Raw genomic sequence first — 14,030 nt, 5'->3', positions numbered from 1 at the left:
CAAATTTTTGTACGACCAACGCTGTGCTCTCAGATGAACTCGACAAAGTCGATCTGCTGCAGCAGCGGCGGCTCAAAGCTTGTGAGATTTTTTTCCCAAGGCAGTAGAAGGTCTTCTCGAACTTTCGCCCGCTTCCACATCGCACGCAACTACGGATCTCCCAGGAACATTCCTAAAAAAATATATTGCTGCGTACATTTATCTGTGTGGGAGTTGCGAGTAGTAGCCTAAACCTACCTAGATGCAGATGCGCGAGTGGTGCCCGATAGTCGACTGACAACAAGATTAAGCAGCTGAACAAGAATACGGCCGTGTTACGATTGTTCTCATCTCTGCTTCGCCGAGACAAAATAGACATGACATTTCAAAAAAATTTCATTTATTGTCAGAAATATCATGTTTTCAAAAGCATCACTTTCATCAAATGTTATGTGACATATTTCCAGTAGGCAGAGGTGTCAAGTAACAAAGTACAAATACTTTGTTACCTTACTTAAGTAGAAATTTTGGGTATCTATACTTTACTGGAGTAATTATTTTACAGCATACTTTTTACTTCTACTCCTTACATTTTCACGGAATTATCTGTACTTTCTACTCCTTACATTTTAAAAATAGCCTTGTTACTCATATTTCAGTTTGGCTTGTTTTCTTTCCAGCTCGTCATCGTTCAAAAAAATGCACACAAAACAAAAACCTATCCAGATAAATCGCTCCATCTGGAGAGAGTGAATGTGATTGTGGTTGGATGAGAAGTATAAACATAGTCATTCCGACACCCTATTGGTTCGTACGCGATCCATCAAACCTGCACAGACCCGGTGCTAATACGCCACCGGTACTTTAACCACCGTTATCTACCGGACCGAATAGCAACGCTGATTTCGGTGCCTTATTTAGGAGCCACTTAGATGCCTGCGCTTCTCTTTGATGCTCCGAAAACGGACGTTAGAGGGAACTGAAACATCGCCGCACGGGATGCTAGTTAACACTACAGTTGGCAGCAGGTAACGTTAGCCTAGCGTTAGCTAGTTAAAACTACAGTTGACAGCAGCTAACGTTAGCCTACAGTTAGCTAGTTAACACTACAGTTGGCAGCAGGTAACGTTAGCCTAGCGTTAGCTAGTTAAAACTACAGTTGACAGCAGCTAACGTTAGCCTACAGTTAGCTAGTTAACACTACAGTTGGCAGCAGCTAACGTTAGCCTACAGTTAGCTAGTTAAGACTACAGTTGGCAGCAGGTAACGTTAGCCTAGCGTTAGCTAGCACGGTTAAAATGCTGAGAGCTAAACGGTGTAAAGTGTGTCTGTATTTCACTGGAGAGGATTGTAACGCCGTTGTCTGAAAAACACAGACACAGAGATGTGTCACCTTTTTCAGCCCTTCTGAGTTTGCAGGTATGAATTTAATATTACATTATTATAGTCATATGATTTTGTCCTAACGTTTTGGGGTTAAGCTGTTGTCCTTAATGGCATTGTTTCCCCCTTACATCAGGGGTCTTCAACGTTTTTTAAACAAAGGACCCCTTAACTGAAAGTGAGATGTAGCAGGGACCCCCCCCTACATATTGTATGAAATTAAGTTGCCTATTAAACTGGGCCTACAATAACAGTTAGGGCAACCTAAAGCATTCTTACATACCCTTTTCTCATAAGCTCATAAGCTATTAAAATATTAATTGTTGGCATGATTTTATAATATTTTAATGTTACATACTGTATGTGGCACAGTAAATCTAGGATTAACTGTATCTGTGGGCTGATATCTTAGGGACTCCCTTACCTATAGGCCAGTAAGCCTATCATCAGTGGGAATTTATATTTGCTAATAATATGTTGGAATTATGTTAAGGCATTTTAATTTTAAAAGACTCAAAGATAATAAAAAGACTAAAACATTTACAATAATTTGGAGGGCCCCTGCAATGACTCTGAGGACTCCTGGTTGAAGATCTCTGTCTTACATTACTTTTACTTTTATACTTTAAGTAGTTTTGAAACCAGTACTTTTACACTTTTACTTAAGTAAAAAGTTTGACTTAATACTTCAACTTCTACAAAAGTCTTTTCAAACCCTAGTATCTATACTTCTACTTGAGTAATGAATGTGAAAACTTTTGACACCTCTGCCAGTAGGCAACTGACTGCAGGCAGGCACATCAGGACACAAACAAACAGGCTGAGCCCCGGCCAGATGTAACCTCGACACACACTGTGTGTGAGTCTGTGTGTGTGTGTGTGTGTGAGTTTGTCTGTCTGTCTGTCTGTCTGTGTGTGTGTGTGAGTTTGTCTGTCTGTCTGTCTGTCTGTGTCTGTCTGTCTGTCTGTCTGTGTGTGTGTGTGTGTGTGTGTGTGTGTGGTCTGTCTGTCTGTCTGTCTGTCTGTGTGTGTGTGTGTGTGTGTGTGTGTGTGTGTGTGTGTGTGTGTGTGTGTGTGTGTGTGTCTGTCTGTCTGTGTGTGTGTGTAACCAAAGGGTAGGATCAGAAGCTTCAGCTTATATCAGGCCCCTCCCCCTTCTCACATTTTTAAGAGTAACAAACACATTCTCAAGGAAAAAAATTAACAAGACAAGAAAGATAAAATAAATTATACAAAAAAACTAAAGAACATATACACTTACCCAGATAACTTTCTACATACATACATACAGTGTGTTTGCATATGCATGCATACACTTACCCACATATATACATACATACATACACTTACCTACATATATATACATACATACATATATACATACTGTACATACATACATGCCTACATATACCCATAAGGTTCAGTACTTATATACAGTATGGTGGTATAAGGTAAGGTGTAAGGTGAATGATATCCTAAATAATGATGATAACCATAATGATAATAATGATGTTCATCATCATCATCACCATCATCAGTATTCTCACACAATAATACGCAATGTTTCTACTTCTCTAGTGTCACGTCTTTAAACCCTTTTTTTAAATTTGAAGACATTTCTGCTATGTTGGGAGGAAGTAGGCTATTTAGAGCTTCATACAGAACTAACGCAGTTTTCTGGTTCACTAGGTCCATGAATTTCAGTGTTTTTAACTTAAGAAATAAGGAATTAGTATGATAATTGAAGCCAACATTATTCACAATTTGTATTGCTCTTTTCTGAACTGTGCACACTGTCTGTAGAGTGGTTCTACAGGCATTACCTCAAATCTCAACGCAGTACGTTAATTAAGGTAGAATCAGTGTACTGTAGAGATAGTTCATAGATTGCTGTAGATATAGTTCATAGATTGCTGTAGATATAGTTCATAGATTGCTGTAGATATAGTTCATAGATTGCTGTAGATATAGTTCATAGATTGCTGTAAAGAGAATTCATAGATTGCTTTAGAGAGAGTTCATAGATTGCTGTAGAGAGAGTTCATAGATTGCTGTAGAGAGAGTTCATAGATTGCTGTAGAGAGAGTTCATAGATTGCTGTAGAGAGAGTTCATAGATTGCTGTAAAGAGAGTTCATAGTTTGCTTTAGAGAGAGTTCATAGATTGCTGTAGAGAGAGTTCATAGATTGCTGTAGAGAGAGTTCATAGATTGCTGTAGATATAGTTCATAGATTGCTGTAAAGAGAGTTCATAGATTGCTGTAGAGAGAGTTCATAGATTGCTGTAAAGAGAGTTCATAGTTTGCTTTAGAGAGAGTTCATAGATTGCTGTAGAGATAGTTCATAGATTGCTGTAGATATAGTTCATAGATTGCTGTAGATATAGTTCATAGATTGCTGTAGATATAGTTCATAGATTGCTGTAGATATAGTTCATAGATTGCTGTAGAGAGAGTTCATAGATTGCTTTAGAGAGAGTTCATAGATTGCTGTAGAGAGAGTTCATAGATTGCTGTAGAGAGAGTTCATAGATTGCTTTAGAGAGAGTTCATAGATTGCTGTAGAGAGAGTTCATAGATTGCTGTAGAGAGAGTTCTCAGATTGCTTTAGAGAGAGTTCATAGATTGCTGTAGAGAGAGTTCTCAGATTGCTTTAGAGAGAGTTCATAGATTGCTGTAGAGAGAGTTCATAGATTGCTTTAGAGAGAGTTCTCAGATTGCTGTAGAGAGAGTTCATAGGGTTGCTGTAGAGAAAATTCATAGATTGCTGTAGAGAGAGTTCATAGATTGCTGTAGAGAGAGTTCATAGATTGCTGTAGAGAGAGTTCATAGATTGCTTTAGAGAGAGTTCATAGATTGCTGTAGAGAGAGTTCATAGATTGCTGTAGAGAGAGTTCATAGATTGCTTTAGAGAGAGTTCATAGATTGCTGTAGAGAGAGTTCATAGATTGCTGTAGAGAGAGTTCATAGATTGCTGTAGAGAGAGTTCATAGATTGCTTTAGAGAGAGTTCATAGATTGCTGTAGAGAGAGTTCATAGATTGCTGTAGAGAGAGTTCATAGATTGCTGTAGAGAGAGTTCATAGATTGCTTTAGAGAGAGTTCATAGATTTAAATGGATCAAGTTTAAATTAATTTGTCCCTTTTCACCTGTCTGGCTACAGCCACGCTAATTTTCCCTTTTGTTACCTCAGTAAATTCTGTCAAGACGTGTTTGTTGAGTGTTTTAAATCTGTCAAATTGGGAATTTTTGGTTATAAATGCAACAACCATCCAGTCATACATGTCATACGTCTTCGCCAAGAAAGACCAGACTTTCTGTGCTAGTTTTTCGCGGTCTTTGGTCTTTGGTTCAATGAGCCCCTTCACATCCTTTTTAATGTAATTAATACTGTTTTTAATGCAATTCTTTTGCACTTGGAGCATAATTGACACAGATTCGTATGCAATGTTAGCTGCCTCATTAACTCTGGCTGGAGATGCTATCTTCTTGAGTTTGTAGTACAATATATTCATTATGTTGCCCTTGTAGATAAGTTCATTAATCAATGCAGCGTAACCTCTGATATCCTGTTCATGACATTTAGCTTCTTCAGCCAGCGATTCTCCAAGGTTTTTCATGAAGCTCCTTTGTTTATTTTTCAGGTACTCATGCAAGGTCTTAGTGGCGGGCTCGTACTTTTGGTAGGTGTTAATAAATTCATCTGTATGCCTCTTCCTCTCTTTGTTGTCTTTTGATTTTAGAAGACAACCTACAAACGTTTTAAAGGTGGTCCAGGCTAGCTCAATGTTCTTCTCTGGCTTGTGAAAGGCTCCACTTGCCCAGATTGCCCATTTCTGCTCTTTATGATATTTGTCAAGCTTAACATTAAGATCGTCAAATTGGAACTTAAGATAATTTAATGTTGGGTCATCTTGTAAGCTTTTCACTGCTACATTTACGATGGCACTTATCACCGGCCCAGCAAAAGGTATCAGATCCAGAAAAGGGGTGGCTACCTGTGTGATCTGCTCCATGTGGTTAAGAACCGTCTCGCCAGTTATTTTAGCAATTTTCTTGGCAAGTACCACTAGCAGCAGTTTATTATTCAATTATTTAAATAGTAGTAGTTGTACAAGTGGCATCCAGGCAGGTTTACATTTATTGCACCTTTAGATAATAAAGCAAGTCAAAGACAAGGGCAATATAAACATTTCATAATATAAGTCATTTCAATATGATTTGAAAGAGTTAAAAATGAAAATGCTAAAATAGATTAAACCAGAGAATGAGAAGGAAACATTACATAGACCAGTGTTTTGTTTAACTGAACTAAAGGCAGAGGGAAGCAGAAACGGTTTAAGCCCAGAAATCAAATAACTATGGAAGACGATTAGGGCCAATGTGAAAAATGATTTAAAATTCTGAGCTTTAAATCACAATGATGATTGTGAGTTTAAAGCAGAACTCAAATGCATTTTTCACATTGCCCTATTCCTCTTCCATAAAGAATGGACTGAGAGCACAGCTGCAGTTTTCTGGGTTGGTCTTAGATACGTGGAGCATGAAAACTTAATGCTGTTTCTCCAAGTTTAGTTTGGGACAGATGGCAGACCTGAACCAGTCTATCTGAGAGGCCTACATATATCCGTACATCCGTATTATATAATTGTGTTTTTCATTACAACTAGTTCTTGTTCAGGGTGTACTCACCCTGGCCCAGTTGCCTTGAACCATGCCCCAGCCCGATTGTCCCTCCCCCCATAACTGGACCCAGGGTGAATACGCCCTTAGTAATGTTGTTTGCCACATTTGTCGTTTATTACCTTCTAAAGCACATTGTGACGTGTGTTTTTAAAACTGCCATGTACGTAAAATTAATCATAATCATAGTATCACCTTTTAAAGTAGTAGAGGTTAACACCATAGTTAGTACAATAACTGGTGCTCTTAGTTTTACAGTTAATCAACCACAACAGACTCAATAGACAAAGCTGAAGCTGGAAACTAAAGGAAAGGTTAAAAAAAAGGTCTACCTGGAAGCTGGAAGGATGGACAGCTGGATGGTTAGACAGCTGGATGGATAGACAGCTGGATGGATAGACAGCTGGATGGTTAGACAGCTGGATGGTTAGACAGCTGGATGGTTAGACAGCTGGATGGTTAGACAGCTGGATGGTCAGACAGCTGGATGGTTAGACAGCTGGATGGTTAGACAGCTGGATGGTCAGACAGCTGGATGGTCAGACAGCTGGATGGTTAGACAGCTGGATGGTCAGACAGCTGGATGGTTAGACAGCTGGATGGTTAGACAGCTGGATGGTTAGACAGCTGGATGGTCAGACAGCTGGATGGTTAGACAGCTGGATGGTTAGACAGCTGGATGGTTAGACAGCTGGATGGTCAGACAGCTGGATGGTTAGACAGCTGGATGGTTAGACAGCTGGATGGTTAGACAGCTGGATGGTCAGACAGCTGGATGGTTAGACAGCTGGATGGTCAGACAGCTGGATGGTTAGACAGCTGGATGGTTAGACAGCTGGATGGTCAGACAGCTGGATGGTTAGACAGCTGGATGGTCAGACAGCTGGATGGTTAGACAGCTGGATGGTCAGACAGCTGGATGGTCAGACAGCTGGATGGTCAGACAGCTGGATGGTTAGACAGCTGGAGGGTTGTTGGATGTAATCACTGTCTGTGACGACAGTCTGGAGTTGTTGAGTCTCAGAGGAGATCTCTGATCTCTGATCTCTGATCTCTGATCTCTGATCTCTGATCTGTGATCTGTGATCTGTGAACTGTGATCTCTGATCTCTGATCTGTGAACTGTGATCTCTGATCTCTGATCTCTGATCTGTGATCTGTGATCTGTGAACTGTGAACTGTGATCTCTGATCTCTGATCTCTGATCTCTGATCTGTGATCTGTGATCTGTGAACTGTGATCTCTGATCTCTGATCTGTGATCTCTGATCTCTGATCTGTGAACTGTGATCTCTGATCTGTGATCTGTGATCTGTGATCTTGACAGGACAGAGACAGTCATTTTATTGGCAGCTGATTGGCCACACCTTCTCAACAGCTGGATGATTATTATTCATTTTTGGGAAGGTAGAGCTGCACAGAAGAAGAGCTTCACCTTTTATGGTGATATGACAGAAAGATGAGTTGGGGCTGTCGCAAGACCGGTAAAAGTGCTTTTAAAGTGTTTGCAAGATAAGATTAAAAAAAATATATTATCTTTGACTGGGTAGACTGAAATGACAAGTGACAAAATACTTAAATACTAAACATAAGATACATATTATATAGAAATGGGAGTGGATATGTGGCCTACTGTATGTGTGACTTTCATGTTTAAGAGAACATGGGCTTACTTTTGTTAAGGCCTTTACACACCGGGGACTTTTTTGTGCGTTATTATTTTGCATGCCAATATATTTTTTCGAACAGTTTTGTCATGAGTACTTTGACACAGAACGTGACACCAGTGACACTCTTTCTGTTCTTACCTTTCACAATAAAAGCCCTAGACATACGCTACATCACATAACTGTTGTACCAGAGGCAATTCAATTCTATCAGTGTATCTCGCTAAAAGAAAACTCAATAAAATAGCTTACAGTAAGTTTGTGTTAGCTTTTACTGCTTCAGCTTCTTAGCCTTGGTAGGACCACACATGGGAAGACAGGGGTGGAGTCTTGGGAACTAATCCCCATCACTCCACTCAGCTGTCGGGGAAACAAGACACCACACCTCCAAACTTCACCCAACTTTTGTATTCATGAAAACAGCAACATTTTAAAATGGCTTGTTTGGTGCATATTTTTCCATGTAGCTCTTAGTCTCGGCCCCCTTGGTAGCAGATAGGTCTGACCCATACACAGAGTTTTCTGGGGGGCAGAAACAGGTAATTGCATTGTTTCAATACGTCTGGCATGACCAGATATTTTATAAATATTTTAAATAACACAAAACAACTAAATGGTGGTAGGTAATACATCTGATTTCATATACTGATTTAATAAAGAAGGAATATTACCTGGCTAACGATGGGAGCAGCAGGACGCAAAAAACTAAATCTGGACATCTTGGCAACGTTGCAATAAAGGTTTCCTAAATGCCATGTATACACATTTGATGTCAGCTGACTACTTGATGGCACATTTTGTGTAGATTTGGACTTTTATACATTTTATTCCACTTTGTTTAAACGGCAAAATGGAGAGGCCTCGTTCACCTGTTTGGAGACACACACACACACACACACACACACACACACACACACACACACACACACACACACACACAGACACACACACACACACACACACACACACACACACACACACACACACACACAGACAGACAGACAGACACACACACACACACACAGACACAGACACACACACACACACACACACACACACACACACACACACACACACAGACACACAGACACACACACACACACACACACACACACACAGACATAGACAGACAGACAGACACACACACACACACACACACACACACACAGACACAGACACACACACACACACACACACACAGACAGACAGACACACACACACACATACACAGACAGACACACACACACACACACACACACACACACACACAGACACACACACACACACACACACACAGACACAGACAGACACACACACACACACACAGACAGACAGACACACACACAGACACACACACAAACACACACACACACAGACACACACACACATACACAGACAGACACACAAACTTTCTCACACACACACGCAGACACACACACACACACACACACACACACATACAGACACAGTCACGGCCCCCCCACCATAACAATGTTAGTGAGTAAATCTACTGAAATGCCCCCCCCACCATAACAATGTTAGTGAGTAAATCTACTGAAATGGCCCCCCCACTATAACAATGTTAGTGAGTAAACCCCCACCATAACAATGTTAGTGTGTAAATCTACTGAAATGGCCCCCCCACTATAACAATGTTAGTGAGTAAATCTAATAAAATGGCCCCCCCCCACTATAACAATGTTAGTGAGTAAATCTACTGAAATGGCCCCCCCACCATAACAATGTTAGTGAGTAAATCTACTGAAATGGCCCCCCCACTAAAACAATGTTAGTGAGTAAATCTACCGGAATGGCCCCCCCACTATAACAATGTTAGTGAGTAAATCTACTGAAATGGCCCCCACCATAACAATGTTAGTGAGTAAATCTACTGAAATGGCCCCCCACCATAACAATGTTAGTGAGTAAATCTACTGAAATGGCCCCCCACTATAACAAGTTTAGTGAGTAAATCTACTGAAATGGCCCCCCCACCATAACAATGTTAGTGTGTAAATCTACTGAAATGGCCCCCCCACTATAACAATGTTAGTGAGTAAATCTACTGAAATGGCCCCCCCACTATAACAATGTTAGTGAGTAAATCTAATAAAATGCCCCCCCACTATAACAATGTTAGTGAGTAAATCTACTGAAATGGCCCCCACCATAACAATGTTAGTGAGTAAATCTACTGAAATGGCCCCCCCACTATAACAATGTTAGTGAGTAAATCTACCGGAATGGCCCCCCCACTATAACAATGTTAGTGAGTAAATCTACTGAAATGGCCCCCCCACTATAACAAGTTTAGTGAGTAAATCTACTGAAATGGCCCCCCCACTATAACAATGTTAGTGAGTAAATCTACTGAAATGGCCCCCACCATAACAATGTTAGTGAGTAAATCTACTGAAATGCCCCCCCCACTATAACAAGTTTAGTGAGTAAATCTACTGAAATGGCCCCCCCACTATAACAACTTTAGTGAGTAAATCTACCGGAATGGCCCCCCCCACTATAACAATGTTAGTGAGTAAATCTACCGGAATGGCCCCCCCACTATAACAATGTTAGTGAGTAAATCTACTGAAATGGCCCCCACCATAACAATGTTAGTGAGTAAATCTACTGAAATGGCCCCCCCACCATAACAATGTTAGTGAGTAAATCTACTGAAATGGCCCCCACCATAACAATGTTAGTGAGTAAATCTACTGAAATGGCCCCCCCACTATAACAAGTTTAGTGAGTAAATCTACTGAAATGGCCCCCCCACCATAACAATGTTAGTGTGTAAATCTACTGAAATGGCCCCCACTATAACAATGTTAGTGAGTAAATCTACTGAAATGGCCCCCCCACTATAACAATGTTAGTGAGTAAATCTAATAAAATGCCCCCCCCCACTATAACAATGTTAGTGAGTAAATCTACTGAAATGGCCCCCCCACCATAACAATGTTAGTGAGTAAATCTACTGAAATGGCCCCCACTATAACAATGTTAGTGAGTAAATCTACCGGAATGGCCCCCCCACTATAACAATGTTAGTGAGTAAATCTACTGAAATGCCCCCCCCACTATAACAAGTTTAGTGAGTAAATCTACTGAAATGGCCCCCCCACTATAACAATGTTAGTGAGTAAATCTACTGAAATGGCCCCCACCATAACAATGTTAGTGAGTAAATCTACTGAAATGGCCCCCCCACTATAACAAGTTTAGTGAGTAAATCTACTGAAATGGCCCCCCCCACTATAACAAGTTTAGTGAGTAAATCTACCGGAATGGCCCCCCCACTATAACAATGTTAGTGAGTAAATCTACTGAAATGGCCCCCCCCACTATAACAATGTTAGTGAGTAAATCTACTGAAATGCCCCCCACCATAACAATGTTAGTGAGTAAATCTACTGAAATGGCCCCCCACCATAACAATGTTAGTGAGTAAATCTACTGAAATGGCCCCCCCACTATAACAATGTTAGTGAGTAAATCTACTGAAATGGCCCCCCCACTATAACAAGTTTAGTGAGTAAATCTACTGAAATGGCCCCCACCATAACAATGTTAGTGAGTAAATCTACTGGAATGCCCCCCCCACTATAACAATGTTAGTGAGTAAATCTACTGAAATGACCCCCCCACTATAACAATGTTAGTGAGTAAATCTACTGAAATGGCCCCCACCATAACAATGTTAGTGAGTAAATCTACTGAAATGGCCCCCACTATAACAATGTTAGTGAGTAAATCTACTGAAATGGCCCCCACTATAACAATGTTAGTGAGTAAATCTACTGAAATGACCCCCCCACTATAACAATGTTAGTGAGTAAATCTACTGAAATGGCCCCCACCATAACAATGTTAGTGAGTAAATCTACTGAAATGGCCCCCACCATAACAATGTTAGTGAGTAAATCTACTGAAATGGCCCCCCCACCATAACAATGTTAGTGAGTAAATCTACTAAAATGGCCCCCCACTATAACAATGTTAGTGAGTAAATCTACTGAAATGGCCCCCCCACCATAACAATGTTAGTGTGTAAATCTACTGAAATGGCCCCCCCACCATAACAATGTTAGTGAGTAAATCTACTAAAATGCCCCCCCACTATAACAATGTTAGTGAGTAAATCTACTGAAATGGCCCCCCCACCATAACAATGTTAGTGACTAAATCTACTGAAATGGCCCCAACCATAACAATGTTAGTGAGTAAATCTACTGAAATGGCCCCCCACTATAACAATGTTAGTGAGTAAATCTACTGAAATGGCCCCCCCACCATAACAATGTTAGTGAGTAAATCTACTGAAATGGCCCCCACCATAACAATGTTAGTGAATAAATCTACTGAAATGGCCCCCACCATAACAATGTTAGTGAGTAAATCTACTGAAATGGCCCCCCCACTATAACAAGTTTAGTGAGTAAATCTACTGAAATGGCCCCCCCACTATAACAAGTTTAGTGAGTAAATCTACTGAAATGGCCCCCCCACTATAACAATGTTAGTGAGTCAATCTACTGAAATGGCCCCCACCATAACAATGTTAGTGAGTAAATCTACTGGAATGCCCCCCCCACCCCCCCACTATAACAATGTTAGTGAGTAAATCTACTGAAATGCCCCCCCCACCATAACAATGTTAGTGAGTAAATCTACTGAAATGGCCCCCCCACTATAACAATGTTAGTGAGTAAATCTACTGAAATGGCCCCCCCACTATAACAATGTCAGTGAGTAAATCTACTGAAATGGCCCCCCCACTATAACAAGTTTAGTGAGTAAATCTACTGAAATGGCCCCCCCACTATAACAATGTTAGTGAGTAAATCTACTGAAATGGCCCCCCCACTATAACAAGTTTAGTGAGTAAATCTACTGAAATGGCCCCCCCACTATAACAATGTTAGTGAGTAAATCTACTGGAATGCCCCCCCCACCCCCACTATAACAATGTTAGTGAGTAAATCTACTGGAATGACCCCCCCCCCCCCCACTATAACAATGTTAGTGAGTAAATCTACTGAAATGGCCCCCACCATAACAATGTTAGTGAGTAAATCTACTGAAATGGCCCCCACCATAACAATGTTAGTGAGTAAATCTACTGAAATGGCCCCCCCACTATAACAATGTTAGTGAGTAAATCTACCGGAATGGCCCCCCCACTATAACAATGTTAGTGAGTAAATCTCCTGAATGGCCCCCACCATAACAATGTTAGTGAGTAAATCTACTGAAATGGCCCCCCCACCATAACAATGTTAGTGAGTAAATCTACTGAAATGGCCCCCACCATAACAATGTTAGTGAATAAATCTACTGAAATGGCCCCCACCATAACAATGTTAGTGAGTAAATCTACTGAAATGGCCCCCCCACTATAACAAGTTTAGTGAGTAAATCTACTGAAATGGCCCCCCCACTATAACAAGTTTAGTGAGTAAATCTACTGAAATGGCCCCCCCATTATAACAATGTTAGTGAGTAAATCTACTGAAATGGCCCCCACCATAACAATGTTAGTGAGTAAATCTACTGGAATGCCCCCCCCCCCCCCACTATAACAATGTTAGTGAGTAAATCTACTGAAATGGCCCCCCCACTATAACAATGTTAGTGAGTAAATCTACTGAAATGGCCCCCCCAACATAACAATGTTAGTGAGTAAATCTACTGAAATGCCCCCTCCACTATAACAAGTTTAGTGAGTAAATCTACTGAAATGGCCCCCCCACTATAACAAGTTTAGTGAGTAAATCTACTGAAATGGCCCCCCCCACCATAACAATGTTAGTGAGTAAATCTACTGGAATGCCCCCCCCCCCCCCCCCCCCCCCCCACCCACTATAACAATGTTAGTGAGTAAATCTACTGGAATGCCCCCCCCCCCCCCCACTATAACAATGTTAGTGAGTAAATCTACTGAAATGGCCCCCCCACCATAACAATGTTAGTGAGTAAATCTACTGGAATGCCCCCCCACACCCCCCACTATAACAATGTTAGTGAGTAAATCTACTGAAATGGCCCCCACCATAACAATGTTAGTGAGTAAATCTACTGGAATGCCCCCCCCCACCCCCCTACTATAACAATGTTAGTGAGTAAATCTACTGGAATGCCCCCCCCCCCCCCCACTATAACAATGTTAGTGAGTAAATCTACTGGAATGCCCCCCCCCCCCCACACCCCCCACTATAACAATGTTAGTGTGTACATCTACTGAAATGGCCCCCCCACTATAACAATGTTAGTGTGTAAATCTACTGAAATGCCCCCCCCCCCCCCCACTATAACAAT

Source organism: Perca flavescens, unplaced genomic scaffold, assembly GCF_004354835.1.
Source record: "Perca flavescens isolate YP-PL-M2 unplaced genomic scaffold, PFLA_1.0 EPR50_1.1_unplaced_scaf_1, whole genome shotgun sequence".
Classification (NCBI taxonomy): domain Eukaryota; kingdom Metazoa; phylum Chordata; class Actinopteri; order Perciformes; family Percidae; genus Perca; species Perca flavescens.
This window is presented reverse-complemented; position numbering follows the sequence as displayed.